The sequence below is a fragment of the Anarhichas minor genome, unplaced genomic scaffold (genome assembly GCF_050575085.1).
Source record: "Anarhichas minor isolate MPS153535 unplaced genomic scaffold, ASM5057508v1 ptg000027l, whole genome shotgun sequence".
NCBI lineage: Eukaryota > Metazoa > Chordata > Actinopteri > Perciformes > Anarhichadidae > Anarhichas > Anarhichas minor.
Window position 1 is genome coordinate 24,052,501 of NW_027466473.1, and position 10,000 is coordinate 24,062,500.

General features: G+C 42.0%; 1 pseudogene; it reads right to left on the minus strand.

The window, feature by feature from the left end:
* Nucleotides 1–10,000, minus strand: part of LOC142959976 (rap1 GTPase-activating protein 2-like) — a 32,744-nt pseudogene that overhangs the window by 4,155 nt on the left and 18,589 nt on the right.

Consider the following 10,000-nt stretch of genomic DNA (forward strand, 5'->3'; position numbering starts at 1 on the left):
CATGAGTGTATGAGTGTATGAGTACATGAGTACATGAGTGCATGAGTGTATGAGTACATGAGTGTATGAGTGTATGAGTACATGAGTACATGAGTGTATGAGTGTATGAGTGTATGAGTGTATGAGTACATGAGTGTATGAGTGTATGAGTATATGAGTACATGAGTACATGAGTGTATGAGTATATGAAATATATGTGCTAAAAATGTTTGTGGGAAGTATATTACAAAAGAAGCCTGGTCAGAATTAGCACCACAATTAATCTCACAGTTCTTAATGTGAATTAAGAACCAGCTCCACCCACTCATCTAAATATGGTCACTTCTGGCTCCAAAAAACAGCATAAAACATGCTACTGTCCTTTACTATTATTCTAGAGTTTATATATTATAATAATATGAATATAATATTTTTAAATAGTGTTTTAATTGGTTTAAGATGCTGCTCTGTTTTTTGGTTATTTTAAAGTGTTGTCGTCATTGACTCGTAGTATTTCTTATAGTAACTGTGGTCCCCATGAACGATGTGGACTATCTCCTACAGTAAACGTTTAGTTTTAGTTTTTCACAAACAAACACACACACACACACACACACACACACATACCTTGATGGACTCCAGCAGACCTCCGTGGGCGTGTCCGTTCTCAGCTCGCCCCTCCTCCTCTAGACCCGACGTCAATCCCAGCATGCTTTGGGAGCGTCTGTACAGCTCATCATGGAGGCTGTCCAGCAGGGCAGCCCGGGTACGTTCCTACACACACACACACACACACACACACACACACACACACACACACACACACACACACACACACACACACACACACACACACACACACACACACACACACCAACACTAGTGCATGTAGATAGAAAACAACAGGGGACCTAAACTTGAGCCCTGTGGAACACCACAACTAAGTACATTTACTTGAGTACTGTACTTCAGTGCAATTGTAAGAAACTTGTGCTTTACTTGAGTATTTCCATGAAAGTGCTTTGTTACATTTCACCACTGTGTGTTTTACCTCCAGTCGGGCGAAGCGGTCGCTCTTGTAGCAGGCCATCTCTGCGTTAATGAGTTTAGTGAGAAGAAACTCTCTGAACTCTGGACCCTGAACACACAAAGAGCACCAGCAACATAAGGTTGTATCATATTTGTGTTATACTCTACAGTCCAACCTCCTCTTCCTCTCACCTTCTTAAAAACAGATGGATTTGGGAGGGGCGGGCCAAATGGAGGTACATCTTCTCGTGCTGTGACGGCAACCTGTCAATCACAACAGTTTCTGCTGTCACGGTTTAATAGATATATGGATCATTTCTTACCAGGGGAACTTAAACTCACTCAGAGCATTTCCCTAAGAAACAACTCAACAAAATAGTTTTCAATATGTAGTTATTACAGTGATGTTTAAAAACAACTTTAACAACAACACAGGAAAAGACAAAGACGAACCAAAGAGAGACACATGACTCCTGTTTCTGCAGTATTCTTTGTGTGGATTTGTCTGTGTGTATCTATCTATATTAAATATGTCTATCATGCTAGAAGCTACAGAACTCACCTTGTAGGAGGTGCTGTCGGAGCAGGGCTCCTCCACCTGCACCAGGATGAAGGCGTGCAGGAAGTTGGAGGCGATCATGTCGGGGACAAAAGGCGTGGCCTCCTCCTGGAACACCACGCCCACGATGTCGTTTCCTATGTGTCGTTTCCTCTGGAGCTGAAGAGAACTCAGCTGTTATGCTGTCGTCGTATTACATGTGAATATATGTGATATGTGACGTGGTGTGGTGCTGTTTCATCTGGTCTTCTAGTCAGTTTACTCTAGTTATGTTATAATGTGGGTCGTTAATGACAGGACTAGTTAATGACACAACCCATTATTGTCTCAATGCAAAAATATTACGACTCGTTAAAGTCGCAACTTGTTAACAAAACAACTCGTTAAAGTCAAGACTCGTTATTGTCTACCTGTCTACCTGCTGCGTGTCTACCTGCAGCGTGTCTACCTGCAGCGTGTCTACCTGCAGCCTGTCTACCTGCTGCGTGTCTACCTGAAGCGTGTCTACCTGCAGCGTGTCTACCTGCAGACTGTCTACCTGCTGCCTGTCTACCTGCTGCGTGTCTACCTGAAGCGTGTCTACCTGCTGCGTGTCTACCTGAAGCGTGTCTACCTGCTGCTTGTCTACCTGCTGCATGTCTACCTGCAGCCTGTCTACCTGCTGCGTGTCTACCTGCTGCGTGTCTACCTGCTGCGTGTCTACCTGCAGCCTGTCTACCTGCTGCGTGTCTACCTGCTGCGTGTCTACCTGCTGCCTGTCTACCTGCTGCGTGTCTACCTGCTGCGTGTCTACCTGCTGCGTGTCTACCTGCTGCGTGTCTACCTGCAGCCTGTCTACCTGCAGCCTGTCTACCTGCTGCGTGTCTACCTGCTGCCTGTCTACCTGCTGCGTGTCTACCTGCTGCGTGTCTACCTGCTGCGTGTCTACCTGCAGCCTGTCTACCTGCTGCGTGTCTACCTGCTGCGTGTCTACCTGCAGCCTGTCTACCTGCAGCCTGTCTACCTGCAGCCTGTCTACCTGCTGCGTGTCTACCTGCTGCGTGTCTACCTGCAGCCTGTCTACCTGCTGCGTGTCTACCTGCTGCGTGTCTACCTGCAGCCTGTCTACCTGCTGCCTGTCTACCTGCTGCGTGTCTACCTGCTGCGTGTCTACCTGCAGCCTGTCTACCTGCTGCGTGTCTACCTGCTGCCTGTCTACCTGCTGCCTGTCTACCTGCAGCCTGTCTACCTGCAGCCTGTCTACCTGCTGCCTGTCTACCTGCAGCCTGTCTACCTGCTGCCTGTCTACCTGCTGCCTGTCTACCTGCTGCGTGTCTACCTGCTGCCTGTCTACCTGCTGCATGTCTACCTGCTGCGTGTCTACCTGCTGCGTGTCTACCTGCTGCGTGTCTCCCTCTGTGAAGGGCAGCTTGGTGGAGACGTGGAACATGACCTCCTGCTGTCGGTGGACGGTGTAGACGGACTGAGACCCCGTCTGACCGTGAGACACATCCAGACCCCCCCGGAACCTGAACCGAGGGAGGAGGGACATCGAGTATTTACCTTTTGATTTGTTAATGAAGTAATAAAACAAAGTCTGAGTGTCTCGTTTCACGTTTTCTTCCTTCTGTCCATTAAAGGTTTGAGTCAAAAGTGGAAAGTTGAACAAGAAACAAGAATTTAATTATCTTTAAAGTCCAGTTAATGTTAACAAAACATTTGCTGAAACAGAGACAAATAAGGTTAAATTGTCATGTGATCATATTTTGTTATGTGTAATATTTTACCTGTATTCATAAAAAAAACCATAAAATATTAGTTTCTTTAATAAATTGAATCAAAAACTAAAATACTATTGATCTACATGCAGAACAACTTCCTTATCAACATCCACCTTTTTTATTTATTAAATTTTTTTTTATTACAAATATATTTATTCTCATATTTTAAATGTTATTCATTCCTGTTTTTGTATTTCTCTGTTGGTTTGGTTTTAAATCTTTCTTGCGTTGTCTGTAAATTAATTTTATCAAATATAGTTTCACATTTTGTATTTTCTTAACGAGCAGTATTTTCTGTGTTGTGCTCGTTGAAAACACAATAAAGATAAAAGTATGAAAGAAGAAAACGGTTATCTTTACTGCTTTGTTGCTCCTCACCCTTTGAAGTCCTGCAGCTCCACCGTGTCTCCCAGCAGCTCAAGGAACTCTGTGAAGGCCGGCGTCTCCTCGTTGTTCCTGAACAGCTCCTCCTCAGACACCTGGCGGACAGGTGAGAGGCTCATCACATAATATGATAACTAAACTATTATCTAAAGGTTATCACGTCTAAACGTTACCTGTCCAGATCTCTGGAACACGACTCCAAACTTGAAGGTGTTGTTCACCTCGTGTTCGTCATAGTTTACGATCAGCTGAGAGGCCTGATGACAGACAGACAGACTATCAGAGAGACAGACAGACAGACAATCAGAGAGACAGACAGACAGACAATCAGAGAGACAGACAGACAGACTATCAGAGAGACAGACAGACAGACTATCAGAGAGACAGACAGACAGACAATCAGAGAGACAGACAGACAGACAATCAGAGAGACAGACAGACAGACTATCAGAGAGACAGACAGACAGACTATCAGAGAGACAGACAGACAGACAATCAGAGAGACAGACAGACAGACAATCAGAGAGACAGACAGACAGACTATCAGAGAGACAGACAGACAGACAATCAGAGAGACAGACAGACAGACTATCAGAGAGACAGACAGACAGACTATCAGAGAGACAGACAGACAGACTATCAGAGAGACAGACAGACAGACTATCAGAGAGACAGACAGACAGACAGACAGACAGGTTTGATAAAACCCATCCAGCCTGTTGTCTCCTGTCCTCCAGTAGAACCTCATGGAGGTGTTGAGGATGTAGCAGCTCACCTTTGGGTAGAGGACGGGACAGAAACGTAGAGCTGCTGCTTCTTCACACAGCAGCTTTAAGACACAAACAGCCATCATGAGACGTTTAAAGACTCAACATCAAAGAAGCAGACACGAGGTTTGTATTCATAAGAACTTTGTGTTTGTACCTTAGCGAGCTCTGGGACACTGGGGATGTCAGGAAGCTCCGTCAGAGACAATCTGTGGTAGACGCTCTTCACCCGAGACCTGCAGGGACAACAAGAGACAAAGAGACCTGAACCTGGTCCACAACCTGATGAGGAACCCCACAAAAGAGCTGGAAATCATAGCATATTTAAACAGTCTGTCCCCCTAACTACTAAAGGTCAGAGGTCAAACATGTGAGGGGTCCGAGGTCTACTGAGAGTGAGACAGGTTCATGAGGTCGTACCTGATGATGACGTGGAGAGAGTCCTGATCCGGCTCCTCCTCATGTCTCACTGACAGGAGAAGGTTTCCAACACTGCTGGCTGAGCAGGAGAAGTTTAGATGTTCCTGAGAGACAGACAGGAGGAGAGAGAGACAGAGAGAGAGACAGATACAAAGAGACAGACAGGCAGAGACAGAGAGACAGGTGAGAGAAAGAGACAGACAGAGAGACAGAAAGACAGACACTTTAAAAATAAAGACAACATGCAAGGCCAGCCAATCAGAGAGCAGGATTTAAATCATACATGTTCACTTCAGCCTCAACATTATTAAATATTTAAACAGTTGAACCACCAATCAGAGCTCAGGATATGTAACCATAGCAACAAACCTCACCCTGCCCAAGAAGTGCTTCCTGTAAGCCCGCACTGCCTCGCTGATCTCCTCCAGCCGGTACCCATAATCCCCTGGGGCGGTGTCTTCCTCCTCTCTCCCTCCCCCCTCCCCCTCCTCCTCCTCCAGGGAGGTGGGAGGAGGAGGAGGAGGAGGGGGATCAGCCTCAGGATCCTCTATCCAGTATCCTCCAAACTCAGGCAGGATGACCTGAGGGTAAGGGGCCCCCCTCTCCAGCACCTGCGACACAGACACCAGAAATATTACCCAACATGCACTGCAATGTAATTTTAAGTTGTTACAAAGAAACAAGGGCAACATCTTTTTAAATTAACTTGCTGTGAGGGGCCCCAGAAGCTGTGAGGGACCCAAAAGTGGTCAGGGGACCAGAATTTGTCAGGATGACAGAAACTGTTAGAAGCTGTGAAGGGCCCAGAATTGGTCAGGGGCTCAAAAGCAGTCAGGGGCCAGAAACTGTCAAAAACCCAGAAACTGTCAGAAACTGTCAGGGGCCCAGAGACTGTGTGGGGCCCCGGGGGCCAATCCCAGTTATGTTACCCTGCTGGTAACGTCACCTCTACACTCCTCACTGATGGTTTCTCTTTAAGAGATTTTTTAAGTGAGTTTTAAGAAGTTGTGAGTTCAGAAGGACACAGATGTTCGGTCTCACCTCCTCGATCCTCGGATAAGGAATGTAGTCGTCCTGAAAGAGACACACACAGCAGTTATACACATGACAACACACACACATACACACACACACACACATACACACACAGACACACCACACAGGTGGATAAACTGCATGAGTGATGATGTTGAACACAACAGATGTTCCAGATTGTGGACGTTGAAGCTGAAGATCTTCGCAGGAACCAGGAAGAGCGCCACGCTTTCTTGAAAATATGTTTTTTCCCATAGACTTAAATTGGAAAACTCAGCGGATAATTAGTTTTTCAGGAAGGCGGCAACCTCCAGTTTCTGAAGAGGGAAGTCAAAGCTTTGTGTGTTAAAGCTGCATTCTCTCTTCTGACCAGCAGGGGGTGACTCCTCTGATTGTATCGAAGTCTATGAGAAAATGACGGCCGTCGCCATCTTGTTTTTTTTGCAACCAGTGAACAGAAAGTGACCATATCTGGACTGAGGAGGAGTGACGTAGAGACGCCGTATACGTCTCTGGTAGAGACCTGTCAATCACTGTGTAGCCCCGCCCTAAAGCATCCCCTGCTTTATGGTCTGTTTGACTCTAAATGGACCATAATGTACTAAATGAACATCATGCTGTATTGAAGAAGACTTGAAACTAGAGATTGAGACCATAAACTCATGTTTACAATGTTTACTGAGGTAATAAATCAAGAGAGAAGTAGAGTCATTTTCTCATAGACTTCTATACAACCAGAGGAGTCCTCGTGTCCCTGGTGGTCACTAGAGAGAATGCATTGAGACTACTGTAATTTATCGGTTTTTAAGTCCTTTCTGTAAAATAATGAGTGAACCGTTCCTCACAACTTTTTTTTATTTGTGAACAAATCGCCTACAATGAAACTTTATTTAAATGTTTTATAAATCATTTGATTACAAAATATGATTTTTACCGGGCAAACGTTTCCAGGAGAATTAAATAATAAAATGATAAAATAATTACGAAACTAAAATGAACACGAAACAGAAGTGAGCGGATGGACATGAGGACAGACAGATGGACAGACGTGCCTTCTGTCTCTGAGGGATTGTCTTCATCTCAGCAGCTTCTGGAACCTGCTGCACCGGCATCAGGAAGGGAAACACAAGCGTTAAGATCGAGACCGTTGACTCACAGAAAAGAGCTTTAAAGACGCCAATAAAACGCTTCAAACGAGATGCAAACACGAAGAATAGTTACTTTGTTTGGGACTATTTTCAGCAGCGGATGAGTAGCTTAGCTTAGTTTAGCTTAGTTTAGTTTAGCTTAGCTTAGCTTAGTTTAGTTTAGCTTAGCTTAGTTTATCTTAGTTTAGTTTAGTTTAGCTTAGCTTAGTTTAGTTTAGCTTGGTTTAGTTTAGTTTAGCTTAGATTAGTTTAGCTTAGCTTAGTTTATCTTAGTTTAGTTTAGTTTAGCTTAGCTTAGTTTAGTTTAGTTTAGCTTAGCTTGGTTTAGTTTAGTTTAGCTTAGATTAGTTTAGCTTAGCTTAGTTTAGTTTAGTTTAGCTTAGATTAGTTTAGCTTAGATTAGTTTAGCTTAGATTAGTTTAGCTTAGATTAGTTTAGCTTAGTTTAGTTTAGCTTAGCTTAGTTTAGTTTAGTTTAGCTTAGCTTAATTTAGTTTAGCTTAGCTTAGCTTAGTTTAGTTTAGTTTAGCTTAGCTTAGTTTAGTTTAGTTTAGCTTAGATTAGTTTAGCTTAGATTAGTTTAGTTTAGATTAGTTTAGTTTAGATTAGTTTAGCTCAGTTTAGCTTAGTTTGGTTTAGTTTAGCTCAGTTTAACTTATATTATTTGTACATGGGATTGAGTTCGTGGTGATTAAGAACAACAGTGAGGCCCACTGATGTGTTTTAATGGAGGTCTATGGCTCAGAGGAAGACGAGATATAACACATGATACAAACCAGGATTACAAATAGATAACATCCAGAAAAAAAAAGAAAAAGTGTCTAAAAAGATTTAGAAATAACACTCGAAACCATCAAAAAATATTACGCACATTTAAAAGGCTTTGTTAGACACAAGAAGTGAAGAAACATTGTGCGATGTGTTGTCTATTATTCCCCATTGACACACATCGCTTCACTGTTTCAGCTGCATCCGTCCAAAGCAGAATGAATATTAACATATTTTACAGCAGGAAGGAAAAAACACATATTAGCAAACTAAATTAGATTTCAGATTAAATTCTTACCTCCATCTTGTCCATCAGGTCAAAGAAATGAGCCGACTGGAGACAAACAGAGAGAGAAAGATGTGTTGAGTTTTGTTTTTTTAAGTGTTTTTGTAAATCTGTGGTTGTTTTAAGGGTCAAGACTTTAAGGATTTAATAAAATGTAAAATAAATTCTCCAATAAAAGCTAGAACAAATAAAGACGGTTAAAAACCTAGTGGTGTAGATATAATTACATCCTATTATAATTATAACGGCTCACATAGGAAAAGCTGCATTAAAATACAGCGTTTAAACAAAGAATAAATGTAACAAAAGGTAACATGTAACAAGTAATAAGAAAACAAAACAAGAATAACCAATAAAATTAACAGTTAATGTATACGGCAAATTATAAAATGAAATTAATAAATATATGTTTTTAAAGGAGCAGGCAGAAATAAAAACTTGTAAGGTCCAACTTCTTTCTACAACTTAAACAATGAACATCATGTGTATTATAACATATACACACAAATAATTGTCTTAATATACGATGAAAATACAGAACTAATTACAAATTGATATCACGATAAATGAACAGCAGTCTTACGATCAAATGTAGAATTTATAACATCTTTTCTGGATCTGATAAAACAAAATGTAAATGAAGGGATTATTGAGCTGCAGGACTTTTTATCAAAGATGTTGAGTATCGTTGACAGTGATAAAAAAAACAAACATTGTAAAAACAACTGGAAATAAAACGTCATAAAATATCTGACTGTTCTCTCTGAAGTTGAGGTAAACAAAGTTCCCTTTTGCGCAGCTTAAAATGACGGTCCTGAAAAGTACAGATAAACAAAACTGAGTGTGTGTGTGTGTTACCTTCATGGTGGGGGGTGCGGTGCGGGGGGGAGAGGGGGGGCAGTCTCCAACAGCAACATTGGAGATGGTCAGAAGCTCCTGTTTACTGAAAATCAATAACAATATAGTTATCCTTAAACTGGATACAAATATTCAGTGTATTTTTAGAGACAATATTAATTATACAACTATTCAAAAGATGTATTTGTCACGTTTAGCGAAATGTTGCACAATACAAGTAGAATATATTATTAACAGCTAAGTTAACAGATAAAATGTAATATTATAAAGGTGAGTAAAATAGTAAACATATACAAGATACCAAACATTTAAAAAAATGAAAAGTAGGTGATACATTTTTTTTGTTTAAAATGTAGTTAACTTTTTAAATAATAATCTCTCACGTTTGTAGTGAAGTAAAACAATATTGAGCGCTAACGAGCTTCTTATCTGTCAATTAAGAAGCTTGTTGGTCTGATTGTTTTTTTACCCTTTTCAGTAAATCTTTATTGATCGAAACGACAATCAATTCTGAGGAATAAAAGGCCCGGTTCAGAGAAGCAGTATTCAGAGCCTTTACTACAGTGAAAGTACTAATACTACACTGTGTGTGTGTGTGCATGTGAGTGAGTGAGTGAGTGTGTGTGTGTGTGAATCCAGGTTTTATCTGAGCGCTACACAGAGAAGCAATGAGTTGGTCTCAAAAGATAGAGCTTCAATCTGTCAGGAGCCTCCACACACACACACACACACACACACACACACACACACACACACACACACACACACACACACACACACACACACACACACACACACACACACACACACACACACACCAACTGCACCATCCAGCCAGAGGACCATTAATTTCCTTTTCCCTCAGGCGAGTCGACTTCACACATGCTCACTGGCGGTTGCCATGGATACGTCGGGTGTCAAAAAAGAAGAAGAAGAAGAAGAAGTCGACCTGGGTTAAACTTAACTTTTGGAGGGGAAGCCAGCAGCCAATCACGTCGCGTCGCCGGT